At 43.6% G+C, this 13,182-nt stretch overlaps 1 pseudogene; it reads right to left on the bottom strand.

Annotated features, from left to right (window-relative positions):
- Positions 1 to 1,584: 1,584 nt before the first annotated feature.
- Positions 1,585 to 7,608, bottom strand: LOC114297538 (rust resistance kinase Lr10-like; annotated as a pseudogene).
- Positions 7,609 to 13,182: the final 5,574 nt, after the last annotated feature.

Below are 13,182 nucleotides of genomic sequence, written 5' to 3'. Positions count from 1 at the left end.
ATTGTATTGAATGAATTGTCCTATACAATAGAAGGCCTGTATATATAAGCTGAGAAAGAGTATCCTACTAGAAAATCTAACTATGAGAAAGAGTATCCTATAAAAGACCTAATTATGGCAATACCAAATATATCTAAGAACTCAATACCTAATATATGTAGGAATATATACCATATATACATTAACATCCCCCTTCAAACTCAAGAAGGATAAACATCTTGAGTTTGGAAAGAGAAACTAAAACATGAAATAAAAACTAAATAAAATAAAAGGCAAATAGATTGCAAAATCCAAACGGGAGCGTAAGGGCTTTTGAAATAGATCAGAGGCTGAAACTAATGCCGGGAGACAGTTTATGGTCGTGTCGGGCCATTGTAGGAACTGACTGAAACTAATGCCAAGACAGTTTAAGGTTGTGCTGGACCGATATAGAAATTGGCTGGAACTAATGCCGAGATCAGAGGCCGGAGCTAATGTCGGGAGACAGTTTATGGTCATGCTGGACCGTTGTAGGGGCTAATCGGAATCAGTGTCGGGACAGTTTAAAAGGGTCATGCTGGACTGTTGTAGGAGCTAACCGGAATCAATGTCGAGACAGTTTAAAGGGGTCATGTCGGACCGATGTAAGAGCTAACTGGAATCATTGTCGGGACAGTTTAAAGGGGTCATGCCGAACCGATGTAAGAGAGCTGGATGTTGAACCAGCAAGTGTGACACACACATAACTTACGACGTGGTGCTAAACAATGATGGCAACAGATAACTGAGTGCGCCAGGGAGCGGCTTGGATTGTGCACCAAATGGAGCGGCTTCGGTTGTGCGTAGAGGGGGCAGCTTGGATTGTGCGCTAGAGGGGCTGCTTGGATGGTGCGCAAGGAGCGGCTTAGGTTATGTACCAGAAAAGGTGGCTTAGGTGGTGCGCCAAGATGGGGGCTTAGAGTGTGTGCCAAGGAGGCGACTTGGGTGGTTTGCATGGTGTATCACCATGCTTACCATGATATAGGTATAATACCTCCCCTCAAACTCAAATAAGTTTGAAGATAGAAACCTAATTGAGGTTGAAACAGAAAGAAAGACAAAGTGGAGCAGAAATACCCAAAAAAGAGGATTGCGGGTAAAAAAAAAATTAAAAAAAAAATATGATAGAGATATTTGGGATAAGAATAAATTAGCAGATAGAGGAAAAAATCACCAGGAATCGATACTGAAAGGAAAATATATCAGTGGAATGGGTTAAGGTCCAGCGGGCAGCCAAGGCAAGGCTACCGCCCACCGGTAAGGCGAAGAACACCAAGAGTTTAACATATAGCTCTGATACCATGTTAGAATAGTACAGAGAGAGAGAAAATAATATGTATTGTATTGAATTAATTGTCCTATATAATAGAAGGCCTGTATATATAAGTTGAGAAAGAGTATCCTGGAAATCTAACTATGAGAAAGAGTATCCTATAAGAGACCTAACTATGGAAATACCTAATGTATCTAAGAACACAATACCTAATATATTTAGAAATATATACCATATATACATTAACAGATACAAAACAATTTAAGGTTCACTTACATCCAAAGTGACATAATTTATGTCAAATCTTTGTTCTTCATAGGCTTCTCTTGCGGGCACATAAAAGGTTTGGAAGGCATCTGCAGTTGTTCAACATCCCCTTCAAGCATTTCCACAACTTTGTTCATCGAAGGGCGATCACTAGGCTGCATTTGTATGCACCACAAAGCTACTATTACCATCTTCATCACCATCACCCTTTCCTCCTCATTGGTTTCTCCTATTTGTATGTCCATTCCTTCTTTGAATTGATCATAAATCCAAGAATGGAAGTAAATTTGGCTTGTATATTTAGCAAAGGCATTCAGATTTCTCCTCATGCTAGCCATTTCCATCAACAGCATTCCGAAACTATAAACATCAGCTTTATATGAAATGCCTCCAATGGTTTTTTAGAACAACTCTGGTGCCATATAACCCATTGTTCCCCTTGCTACTATCAAAGTCACAATACTATCGTCTGTTGCATACGATTTTCCAAGCCCAAAATCAGAAACTTTTGGAGTGAAATTCTCATCAAGTAAAATGTTGTGAGGCTTGATATCAAAATGCAAGATCTGCATATTACAACCTCGATGCAAATATTCAATCCCACGAGCAACTCCTAGAGAAATTTCATACATTTGTTTGTAACTCAATGAGATATCTTCTTCTTGAGAAAATATATACTTTTCAAGTGACCCATTAGGCATGAAGTCATATATAAGTGCTCGCTTAGATCTCTCGGCACAATATCCAATTAGTTGAACCACATTAACATGATAAATCCTTCCTATGGTAGCAACTTCGTTGATGAATTCTTGCCCATTGGCTTTGGGCATGCCCAATACTTTTATCGCTACAAGATTACCACTTATAAGCTTTCCTTTATATACAGAACCATAGCCTGCTTCTCCTAATTTTCCCTTGAATCCTTTGGTCAGCTTCTTAATCTCTGAGTAAGAGTAGCTAATAGGCATGAGATGTTTTTGGCTTCGTAGATAATCCTCAATACTATCAAACATCAATAAATGCCTTCTCCTAAATTTATGGATTAAAAATGCGAGCAGACATAATGCTAATGAAATTCTTGGTGAAAGGATTCCTCCTGTGTATGAAAATCACAAGATGTCAAAATGAGGAAAAAGGGCATAATTGGCAAAAATTCCTTCAAAACAATTTGATCATTGAAGAAGTTTATGAAAATATGAATCAAGCTCACGTAGTTTGGACAAGTGAATGAAGATCAAGTATCTATGTTTCAAATTCCATTTTCTTTGTCGTCTATGTATCATATTCTTATCCTCGTGGGCAGGGGCGGAAGAAGGGGGGTTGGGGGGCCTGGACCTGCTAGTTTCCACAACATCCTATATGATGTATAAGAAAATTATATAGTTTGTATAACTTAATTATAGGTGGCCCCCCAAAGTTTTACATTTTAGTCATGAGTTTTGCTAAGATTCAAATAATATTCCTAAATTCATCCGTGATGGCATGTAAAGTTTTTGTCGTAAGTGTTTAATTCTTACACAATTCAATAATTGATAGGTAACCATTCATATCATTTGGGATAAATTTAAAAGTGAGATTTTAAAGATTTCAAGCCTTTTCTTTTCATGATATGTTTTTTCTTTCAAAAAATAATTAATTTTTGTCTTTTCCATTATGGTTTTGTTATGAACATTAATGTTACAAATTATTGTGTTGACAAAAGTTATGAAGTATTACGGCTTTGTTACGAATCATTATGATGTTGTTTTAAAATAGCATATGGTATGTACGTTTTATACAGTGTGATCTATAATCTATTGCTATAATACTATTCACGTATAATGTAAATTAAGTGATATTACTTATTGTACGGGGAGGAAATAATTCTCCTCGTATAATCCTGTTGACCAAGTCCACGCTCCTCCGTACGACGTCGCTTTATCACCTGAAAACACAAACGTGAGCTAACCGGCGGGTGTGTGCCGGAAACCTCTCCGATGCCTAAGTCAGTAAGCTTGACAAATAGACAAAGTTTTATGCTCCCAGAAAGAATTATGTTCAATTACCTCCTCTAAGGCGATGTTTGTGAGCTTTTATAAGTTTCCCGTGGCACATTCCTAGTAGGAGTTTTATTCCTCCATGCAGAGTCCCCCTAGGATTCATACTCCTAAGGATAATGCTTATCCTTTTACACCCTCCCCCACTGCTTAAACCAAGTGGGATGGTTTTCTCCATGGCCGAACTACCATTTGACCGAAGTAAAACTTGGCTATACTGAGCCACCGAGTGGACCGAACTTATTCATAGTTCGGTTCTTTTGTCTTCCATTTCTTATCTCGGCTTTCCATGTAGAACCCATAATACGGTTTTAGACCGAACCAACGACTTTCGACCGGTATAACCCCAAGACCGGCACAACTCCAAGTTGCTTTCGGACCGAAGTACCTCTATAGTCACTGTGCCGATGTAACTTTGTCCCTCTTATGCCGGAGTAGCTTTGCCTCTCCTGGGCCGGAGTAACCCTGTCTCTCCTGGGCCGGAGTAACCATACCTCTCCTGGGCCGGAGTAACCTTGCGGCCTTTTCACCAAGTCCTTGGCACTTTGGGCCACGAAGCCTATCACATAGCTCGGCCCAATTTTTACCAAATATTACCCTCTCAATTGCCCCTTAATTCCATCTACATAGCATGATTGGGATTACCAGTCCACCAGCCGAGCTGGCGTTGTTTTAAGCTTTTCCAGCCGAGCTAAAAATACTTTAGCCTCTCCAGCCGAGCTAAAAACTCTCGAACTTTTAAGCCGAGCTAATTTTACTCCGGGCTCCGTTTTGTCCGGTCAAAAACGTCTCTTCAATCATAGCGTCTGTAACGCTTCCCATTCCAGTGACACGTGGCAAGCTCTGATAAGCTGTGGCCAACTGTCACGCCGTCCTACGGAAATTTTGTACAGTTCCCACCTTTTCTCTCTCTCTTATTTCACAAAACACTCTTTTCTTTTTTGAACCATTCACCCATTCTCTTCACCTTCTCTTCTCCCTTGTTTCCTGAGCCCCTGAGTTTTGAGCTTGCTGTGTTCGTGCCTCCATTGCTGCCATTGCCTCCATCTCTTAGCTTCTCTCTTACTCGGGTAAGCAAGCCTATCCTTCTTGCTCTTTTGCCTGTTTTATCATCTATTTTTGTTTTGTATGCTTTTTGCAAACACTTTTCTCCATTTTTTGCTTTGCTTTTGTACTTTCACGAAGAAATAGTAGCAGAGTTCATGTGTGTATGAACTTCTGTAAAAAACTAGTCTTAGATCCAGAATAATGTAGCGACCGATCTAGGGTACTGTTTGTCCAAATAGGCAAATTACTTCAGTCAATAGCCGAACTAGAACTTGTAGAGATGACAGTAGCTTCAAAAAATAACCTTCTGATTCACTTTAGCCGAAATAAGATCACCGAACGAAGTCTGAATACATTGACCTAAGAACCTTAGTCTTCAACCGAGCTAAGCTTTTGGGGCCAAGCCAGCTTTCTTAATTCCTAAACCGAACTCAGAAAGCTGCCCCTAGAGGCTTAACCGAAGTAACTTTATTCACACTACAACCGATTTAGGCCTTGGGGCCAAACCAGCTTTCTTAGTCTTTCAGACCGAACTCAGAAAGCTGCCCCTAGACGATAAACCGGTCTAACGAGCAAACTGCTCAAACCGAGCTACAAAACCTTTCGATGAACCGAGATAGAACCAGTTTTTCTTGAGGCCGAAGTAAGGCTCTTGTACCTTGCTTTTAAATTGTAGCACGGTCCATTGATCAGTGCTTTAACCCCCTCTGTTTTTTACTTTGCAGACTTAGGTTATCCAGGCATTCCTGCGTGCGCTCAACCGAGCTACTGAGCACGATTTTTGCACCGATATAAATTATAAGTAAATTATACATCAGATGGGTAAGTATAGGTATCTAGTTGAGACCTCTGGTGGCATGGCCGAATTTAGGAAAGATTACCAAATTCCTGATGACGTCCATCTGATGTTGGCCAAAAAAGATGTTATTCCTTGGGAAAAAGAAGGCTTCGTCCCTTTTACCCTTCAATCCATAATAGAAACCGGACTACGGTTTCCTGTCCAACCGTTGATCTGCGAATTTCTTAGGCAGACTAGATTATGCCGCACCCAACTGTCCACCAATACATATCGCATTATAATGGGAATAGCCGCACTGAACCACCAAACCGGACTAAACCTCGGCCTGGCCGAAATTTTCCATCAATACTCCATCGGCTCAAAAGATGCTGGGTGGGTCTATTACCTTAGGATTCGCCGCCGCCGAGAGAAGATAGTTAAACACACACCGGACAAAGATCTTAATGACGATGATTTTTTCTGGGTCTCTAGGAACTTTGAGGATTTTCAAGCCCAAATTCCTGGCCGACCTATAAATTGGAAAAAGGGAGAGCCCGGTAATTTAACTTCGGTCTTCTTCCTTTATGTTATTTCGGTTTTTTTTAGTCTATTAACCGAACTAACACTTCTCTTTTTGCAGATTTCGCCCACCTCCGTTCCCTATATAGCTATCCTAATCTTGCGATTTTGCGAGCCGCACTACGGTGTAAAGAAAGGAGTTGGGCCAAGCTTCTAAACTTTGAACCGACCTACCGATATAGCGGTTGTCGAAAGGCTCGAGTGACCGATTTCCTTCTAGAGGAAGCACCTGAACCGGACCCAAACTTGCCCGAAATACGACTTGTCCCATTAACAGCTGAAGAAGAGATGGCGAAGAAAAGCAGAGTGAGGGCCCTTCTGACTGCAACAACCAGGGCCGAAGTGCAACCATCCTTGGAAACGCAGCCTGCTGTTGTGGCCCTCCCTTCTCAGCAGCCTTCTTCATCTCGTCCTTCCAAACGTGCCCGATCTACATCGACCGAACAACAACTTGTCGATGAGGTTGAATCCATCCCCCAAAGTCCTCAACCTGCCCTCCAACCGGAGCAAACTGACCGAGCTGAATCCCCGAAATGGGCTCCGCCGCTGACCTTCAACGACCGAGACATCAAAGCTACTGACTCGGTTGTGGCTGAAAAAGATCACCAATTGGCCTTTAACCTGGCCAAAAGTGTGTGCCTCCCCAAGGACATGGAGCACCACTTAAAGCAATTAAACACCGAAATGAAGTCAATTCGGTCCACATCGAAGTCCATGATCTTGGTAAATAGCTCTGTCCATTTTTTCTTGTTTGAATTTTCCAACTTTTACTTCGGCTTAAGAGAAGTCTTTGTTTTGTCAGGCCTTACAGAAGAACAACATTACTTACAAAAAAGTCCAAGAACTCCGAAAAGCCACAAGGCAGGCAATGGCTGAAGCCGAAGCAAGAGCGGCCGAGCTAGAAGAAGCCGAAAAGAAAATGGCCGAGCTACAAGCGGAGAACGGCCGTCTTGCCGATCTGGTTAGTTCGGCCGAGGCAGAAAGGCAGAAAGCGGCCATTGCTATGAAGGACAAATATCTACGGGAGTTGGTGAAGCTTGAGAAGAGAAAAGACACCGAAATAAGTGAACTAAAAAAGAGCGTGGAGGCGGCCGAAAAGCAGGGTTACAAGGAGGGTTACAAGAAGGCGGAGGAAGCTTATGTGAAACAGTGCGATGCTGCCAAGGAGTTGTTCTTCAAGTGCGGCTGGAGGGCGGCCGTTGAGAAGCTCGGTCTTGATCCACAGACCGAGGTTTTCAACCCTCCAGCCTATTTTATACCGAGCTCTCTTGCGGACTACGCCAATGCTCTGCAACAAGAGTTTCTGGAAGAGTCAGAATCTGATGACTCCGCTTCTGAAGATACTCCGGTCGATAATGTGGGTCAGCCAGTCCGGTCGGTGCCCACTGTGGAAGACCTAACAGTTGATCTTCCCAGTGAAACCGTGATTCCAGCCGAAGTGACTCTCCCCCATTGTGAATGAGCTCCATCAAGAAACCGGTCTTCAAGTTGATGGTGAAGCAGCTTTTGATGCTGATATTGAAGAACTTTTTTCCTGATTTTTTCTCCTTTTTTTTGTTGCTTTTTTCCGTTGTAACCGAACTATGAACCTCCTTTGTAATAGTTTCCATGAATGAAAAAATTTTGCTTCAACTCTTGTTCCGGTTCTTTTATGTATGCCTGTACTTTGTAATGCTTCAGTTACTCCAACTGTTATTTCGGTTTTAGATGGTTAAACTATACTTGCCAGCCAACCACTCCTTAGCTGATATGTTTACTTCGGCTGAGGAGTACAAGGTGTTTAATCCAGCCAATCCAATTTCAGCCAAACCCTTACTTCGGGTGTAGAGTAACAAGTGTTGGTTTATTCCGACCAACCACTCTTCAGCCTTGCCCTTACTTCGGCTGAAGAGTCATAAGTGTTGGTTTATTCGAGCCAACCACTCTCCAGTCTTACACTTACTTCGGCTGAAGAGTAAGAGGTGTTGGTTTATTCCAGCCAACCATTCTACAGCCTTGCACTTACTTCGGTTGAAGAGTAATAAGTGTTGGTTTATTCCAGCCAACTACTCTTCAGCCTTGCACTTACTTCGGCTGAAGAGTAACAAGAGTTGGTTTATTCCAGCCAACCATTCTCCAGCCTTGCACTTACTTCGGCTGAAGAGTAATAAGTGTTGGTTTATTCCAGCCAACTACTCTTCAGCCTTGCACTTACTTTGGCTGAAGAGTAACAAGAGTTGGTTTATTCCAGCCAACCATTGAAGTTAGTTTTTCCAGCTAACTTACAGTATTTGGTTATTCCGACCAAATGTCCTGCAGCCTGGATCCTTATCCTGGGCTTAGGAAGGGTGTTGGTTTATTCCAGCCAACCACTCTTCAGCCATACCCTAACTTCGGCTGAAGAGTAACAATTGTTGGTTTATTCCAGCCAACCACTCTTCAGCCATACCCTTACTTCGGCTGAAGAGTAAAAAGTGTTGGTTTATTCCAGCCAACCACTCTTCAGCCTTGCACTTACTTCGGCTGAAGAGTAACAAGTGTTGGTTTATTCCAGCCAACCATTGAAGTTAGTTTTTCCAGCTAACTTATAGTATTTGGTTATTCCGACCAAATGTCCTGCAGCCTGGATCCTTATCCTGGGCTTAGGAAGGGTGTTGGTTTATTCCAGCCAACCACTCTTCAGCCATACCCTTACTTCGGCCGAGGAGTAACAATTGTTGGTTTATTCTAGCCAACCTCTAAGTTAGGTTTTCCGGCTAACTTAGAACAATGTTTGGTTATTCCGACCAAAACGTCCTACAGCCTGGATCCTTATCCTGGGCTTAGGAAGGGTGTTGGTTTAATCCAGCCAACCTCTAAGTTAGGTTTTCCGGCTAACTTAGAACAATGTTTGGTTATTCTGACCAAAACGTCCTGCAGCCTGGATCCTTATCCTGGGTTTAGGAAGGGTGTTGGTTTAATCCAGCCAACCTCTAAGTTAGTTTTTCCAGCTAACTTAGAATAGAATGTTTGCAATATACTTAATCTTTACTAAAGCTAACTTTTACAAGGAATAATTTGTGCTAAAAAGAATTTCTCATTTTATTGAAGGAAGAAAAAATTACATATGTTTGAGAAAGAAAAGCTAAAAATAAAATAACTTGAGATTGGCCGTATTCCATGGCCTAGGGATTGCCTTGCCGTCCTTGTCTTCTAGGTGGTATGCCCATTTGCCTGCTAACCCAACCACCTTATAAGGACCTTCCCAATTTGGGCCTAACTTGCCGTCTCCTGGGATCAAGGTGTTTCCCATTACTTTGCGTAGTACCCAATCCCCAATCTTGAATTGTCTTGGATGCACCTTTTTGCTGTATTTTCTGATTAACTCTCGTTGGTATGAGACGATGTGGACTAGTGCTCTTTCTCTTCTTTCTTCTGCAAGGTCGAGTTCTAAGGCTATGGCTTCTCCATTTAAGTCTGGATCAAAATTTTTGCTTCGAATTGTGGGGAGGCCGACTTCTAGTGGGATCACTGCTTCCATTCCATAGGCCAAGGAGAATGGTGTTTCTCCAGTTGATCGCCGAGGCGTGGTGCGGTAAGCCCATAAGACGTGAGGAAGTTCATGTGCCCACTTGCCTTTTGCTTTCTCTAGCCTTTTCTTTAGTCCATCCAAGACGGCTTTATTTGATGCTTCAGCCTGCCCATTTGCTTGAGGATATGCCGGTGTGGAATTGTAGAACTCTATCTTGTATTCTTCACAAAAGCTTCTAAAGATTCTGCCATCGAACTGAGTTCCATTGTCTGAGATCAGTGCTTTTGGTATGCCAAACCGAGTGATGATATTCTGCCAAACAAACTTCTTCACGTCTTTTTCTTTGATTGACGCCAATGCTTCTGCTTCCACCCACTTTGTGAAGTAGTCTGTTGCTGCGAGAAAGAATTTTCTGCCCCCGGGTGCTGTTGGAAGTGGTCCTACTATGTCCAAGCCCCACATTGCGAAAGGCCATGGGCTAGTTAATGGTAGGAGTTCTCTTGCTGGTTGATGTATTTGGTGCGCGAATTTTTGGCATTTCTCACACTTCTTCACATATTTCTCTGAGTCTGCTTGCATATATGGCCACCAATATCCTTGCGAAATAGCCCTGTAAGCGAGCGACCTTCCCCCTTGATGACTTCCACACACCCCTTCGTGTATTTCGAACAAGAATGCTTCTACTTTGCTGGGATGAACGCACTTGAGGTAAGGCCCAGAGAATGATTTCTTGTATAATGCCAAAGATGGAGATAGCCAAAATCCCTGCGACTTTGCCCTTAATTTGTTGGCTTCTTTTTTCTCTTCTGGTAGGATGCCGTCTTTCAGGAACAGGATGATGGGATCCATCCAAGAAAGGGCCTAATTCTGCGCAACATACTTCTTCTGCTTCGGGGTCTTCTATGCTTGGTCTTGGTAAGAAGTCGATGAGTAATGGATGAGGGATTGATGTATCTGCCATTGAGGCCAGGCCTGCTAGTTCGTCCGCTCGGCAATTTTCCTCCCTGCCAATTTGTTCTATCCTTACTACATCAAACTTCTTGATCTCTGTTCTGACTAACTCTTGGTACTTGGCCATTCTGTCATCCTTTGCTTCGTATTCGCCAGAAATTTGGTTTACCACCAACAGAGAGTCACTGTATACCATTAGTTCGGTTGCCTTCATGAAGTGTGCTGACTTGAGTCCTGCGAGAAGTGCCTCATACTCCGCTTCATTGTTAGATGCTGGGAAGCCAAGGTTGATTGCTTGCTCTATAACCAGGCCGTCTGGAGAGATGAGGACTATGCCAAGCCCTGCACCATGCCGGTTGGATGCTCCATCCACAAAGAGCTTCCACATCTCTCCAACGAATAACTTCCAGCAGTGGAGGGGTCAGATGATGTCGTGGGGTCAAGGATGGTGTTTTCTTCGAGGTCCATGTTGGCTGTCTGCCCTTCGTCCTCTATTTGAACTGCTAGTGAGCCTTTGTTTGTCTCTTCTTTGTTCTTAGTATGGTCTGCGTTGGTGCTAGATTGACTACCTTCTACTAGGGGTTGCGCTATTCCGGCGTCAACTTCCGTCCCTAGTTCGGTTGTGTCAGTTAGGTCGACTGGGCAGACATGATGACTTCCAGGAGTAAACTCTGCGACGAAGTCTGCCAAAGTTTAGGCTTTTATTGCGGTCTTGGGTTGGAACTTGATGTCGAATTGTCCCAACTCTACTGCCCACTTCAGAATTCGCCCACTAAAGTTCGCCCTTTCAAACAAAGCTTTTAGTGGAAAGGCTGTGAGGACGACTATGGTGTGGGCGTGAAAGTAGTGCGCCAATTTTCTGGATGCGATCATTAATGCTAATGCTAGTTTCTCCAAGGGCAAGTACCTTGTTTCGGCTCCCAACAATGTCTTACTGACATAAAAGATGGGCAAGTGTTGTATTCCTTCTGCACGAAACAACACTGCGCTGACTGCGTGCTGGGAGACTGCCAGGTACAAAAAGAGTTCTTCACCAGGTACTGGAGTAACAACTAGTGGTGGGGAAGACATGTACTCCTTCAAGCTTTCCAGAGCTTGGTCGCATTCTTCATCCCACTCAAATTTGGCTTTTAAAGCTTGGAAGAACGGTCGTAGTCTGTCTGATGACCTGCTTATGAACCGGTTGAGCGCAGCTGCCATACCAGTGAGATGCTGTACTTCTTTGACTGAGTTTGGTCTCTCCAACTCCTGGATTGCTTTAATCTGAGAGGGGTCTGCTTCTATACCTCAGTTGGTCACCAGGAAGCCCAAGAATTTGCCAGATCCAACTCCGAATGCGCATTTGGACGCATTGAGGCGCAACTTGTGTTTCTTCAGGATCTGGAACATCTCGCCTAGATCTTTAAGATGGTCATTCTCATCCTTGCTTTTGACCACCATGTCGTCGATGTAAGCCTCCATTGTTCTGCCTAACAATGGTTCAAACATCTTGGTGACCATCCTTTGGAATGTCGCCCCTGCGTTCTTTAGGCCAAAGGGCATGACCTTGTAGCAATATAACCCCCTTGGTGTTGTGAAGGATGTGACCTCCTGGTCTGGCTCATGCATGGCGATCTAGTGGTAGCCTCTGTATGCATCCAGAAAGCTAAGTCGGTTATGCCCTGCTGTTAGGTCCACCAGTTGATCTATCCTCGGTAGAGGAAAGCTATCTTTTGGGCACGCCTTGTTGACTATTTTGTAGTCGATGCAGACACGCCATTTACCATTCTTTTTTGGCACTACAACTGTGTTGGAGATCCATCTTGGGTAGTGCACTTCTCTTATTGCTCCTGCCTCCAGCAGGTTGCCTACTTCTTCTGCCACTATTTCGGCGTGGTGGAGTGCCGATCTACGTGTGCGTTGGATGACTGGTCTGGCGGATGGGTGGACATTGAGTTGGTGATTGATGAAGTTTGGGTCGATACCTGGCATGTCGTAGGGTGTCCAGGAAAACACTTCGATATTAGAGGTCAATAATTCCAAGACCTCTAATCTCTCAGTGCTGGACAACGATGAGCCAAGCAAGAAGAACTTATCCGGGTTCTTCTCATCTATTTTTACCTCCACCAAGCCCTCCACCGCTTTTTGATCAGCCTCTTTGCCGACGTCCACGAATAGTTCATTACTTTCTGGTTCTTCCACCGAATGAACGTATCCTTTGGCAGCTCGGCTTCCATTCGCTGTGGCGAAGCATTGTTTTGACATGATCTGATCGCCATAGACTTCTTCAATTATGCCGGCGTCGTTGGGGAACCGCATTACCTGATGGTAAGATGACGCTACCGAACGCATGGCATGCAGCCATGTTCTGCCCAAGATGATGTTGTATGTGGAGGGGACCTTCAATACCCAGAACTCCACTTGTTTTGTTACACTCCCTGCTCTGACTGGAAGGATTATTTTGCCGACAGGCCACTCTGGCATGGAGTTAAATCCAATCAGGGGAGAAACTGCAGGCGCCAAGTCTTTGTCTTGCAGCTTCAGTTGCTTGAATGTGTCGTAGTACATGATCTCACATGAACTACCCTGGTCAATCAGAATCCGCTTGACGTCAAAATCCTTGACTCGGAGAGTGACGACCAGCGCATCATTGTGAGGACAGTATATTCGATCCAAGTCCTTATCCGAAAAGGACATGACATTTGTTGCCTCTGTTTTCCCCTTCTTGGTGGCAGGTTGGGTACTTAATACTTCCCTAAAGTGC

This window comes from Camellia sinensis, chromosome 8 (assembly GCF_055761805.1).
Source record: "Camellia sinensis isolate YWXY chromosome 8, ASM5576180v1, whole genome shotgun sequence".
NCBI classification, from domain to species: Eukaryota; Viridiplantae; Streptophyta; class Magnoliopsida; order Ericales; family Theaceae; genus Camellia; species Camellia sinensis.
This window is presented reverse-complemented; position numbering and strand designations above follow the sequence as displayed.